Genomic DNA, 2,317 nt, shown 5'->3' with positions numbered 1-2,317 from the left:
GTCGCTTTGTTTCCCCAAGACGCCAATGGAGTGTCAGGAAATAGCTCTGCTCCATGTAATCGTTCGGCGATCTTCCGTGCCGAGATCGTATCTTTAAAGTGCTCCCTCCAAGCCAGTGTGGAGCAAAGTAGGCAGAGAGTCTTTCCTGTGCCAGTCGGGCTCTCCAAGATGCCATTTTGTTTCTGCAGTTGGATGAGAGAGGATCAGAGTGGCTGAAAAGAAGGTTACTTTTTACCTTTTATACAGTATTGAGATCAGTGTATCTGCTGAACGGACTTTATTACCATTCAAGTAAACAGATTCTCATCACATAAACCTGTCAATTTTTATATGTGTTATTTTATGCTTAAAGTTTTGTAGACAATTTTTATAATGTTCTGAAACCAACTCCAACCAATGCACACATCCATTACCTGATCACTCAAAAGAGTCGTTTTTAAAAGTTTCTGAAAGGGGAGAGGAAGACCAGTGGATTTATGGGAAACCGAGGAGGGAATTCTAATGTTTGGTCACTAAATAACTGAAAGCTCGACCTCCACAGCAAGATTTCTTAAAGTTATGGAGTCTAAAGCTATACTACTGAGCAGACCCAAGAGAGTGAGTTGGACAGTATCTTTGAAATTTCTCCTGCAGATAGAGAGGACCATTTGCATACACTACCCCTATACACCAGACAGAGAGATTTAGACAGCATTCTCTTTTCAACGAGAAACCAGTGGAGCAAGTGCTTAAAAGTGGACATGTGCAATTGTCTTTTAAGACCAAAGATTAGGCCAATAGATATGTTTTACAGTACTCTGAGCTTCTTCGGAACATTTAGAGTTCCCAAATACAGGCTATTTCAATAGTCAATCCTAGATAGGATTAAGGCACGAGCCACCAGATTACACCCTTACTGAGGAACCAAAAAAGGAACACTGTTTTCAGCATTTTAAGATGAACAATTAGTAGACACAATCTTAATAGTCTAAATCTCTCCCTGGCCTCAGGTGAGGTGCCTTTAGGCTGGAAACGAGCTAAACTTCTGCCGCTTTTAAAAAAAACGGGACTGGACGTTACGGTCCCCGGTAACTACCGTCCCATATCCCTTTTGCCAGCCCTCACGAAAATCTGTGAAAAGGTGGTTCTTCAACAATTGGAGAACTTTGTTGAAACCTCCAATGCCCTCCACCCTGCCCAATCGGGCTTCAGGGCTGCATATAGCACTGAGACTGCGCTGGTGGAGATGACTGAGGCGATTCGGGACTGTCTAGACGGAGGCGGCAGAGCGGTCCTAATTTTATTGGACCTCTCTGCCGCGTTCGATACCGTCCCCTATGAGCTTCTCCTCGCCAGGCTGTCTGCTATTGGTATTGGGGGAGTTGTGCTGGCCTGGTTGTCTTCTTTTCTCTCTGACAGATTCCAGCAGGTCTGGATGCCCCCTCACGCATATGAGCCCAAACCACTTCTCACGGGGGTCCCTCAAGGATCCACTCTTAGTCCCTTACTGTTCAATGTTTACATCACCCCCCTGGTTTATCTAGCGGAACAGTATGGGGCTAAGATTATAGGGTATGCAGATGATACCCAACTGCTGTTTACCTGGCCAGACGACAATCTGGATACGTCGGCAGTACATCTGTGTTTGTCCTCTGTATTTCGCTGGTTAACCCAGGCCCAGCTGAAATGCAACGAGGACAAATCCGAGGTGCTTTTTTATGGTACCTTTCCCTCCTCGTTTAAGAACACACTTTGGCCCCCTAATATTCCCAGCCCGAAAGAAATGGGGAGACCTGCAAAAAATCTTGGCATCTGGTTTGCAGAGGACCTCAGATTTGAGGATCATATTAAAAAGTTGACAGGTACTTGCTTTGCCACGCTGAGAATGCTCCGCAAATTCTTTCCTCTGCTCCCTAGGGAAGCCAAGGAGATGGTTGCTCGGGCTCTCATACTGGCAAGGCTGGATTACGCGAATGCGCTGTTCAGTGGCATCCCGGCCTACCTGGTGAAACGCCTGCAAATTATCCAGAATGCGGCAGTCCGTCTGCTATTTAATATCCCAAGATGGAAGAGCGCGCGCGCTGAGATGCGCACCCTCCATTGGCTTCCGGTTGCACAGCGCATTCTGTTCAAATCTCTGGTGCTCGGGTTCAGAGCAATCCATGATCAAGGCCCCCTGTATCTGAGAAAGAGATTCATTTGCTATGTCCCCGCTCGTACTCTCAGATCATCCACCTTGTTCAAATTGTCTCTTCCCCGTTTTAAACGAGCCAGGCTCGGCGGACAATCGATCTCTGTGATCGCGGCTCGGGCCTGGAACGCTCTCCCCCTCCACTTG

This window comes from Lissotriton vulgaris, chromosome 7 (assembly GCF_964263255.1).
Source record: "Lissotriton vulgaris chromosome 7, aLisVul1.2, whole genome shotgun sequence".
Lineage (NCBI taxonomy): Eukaryota > Metazoa > Chordata > Amphibia > Caudata > Salamandridae > Lissotriton > Lissotriton vulgaris.
Note: the sequence above shows the minus strand (reverse complement) of the source record.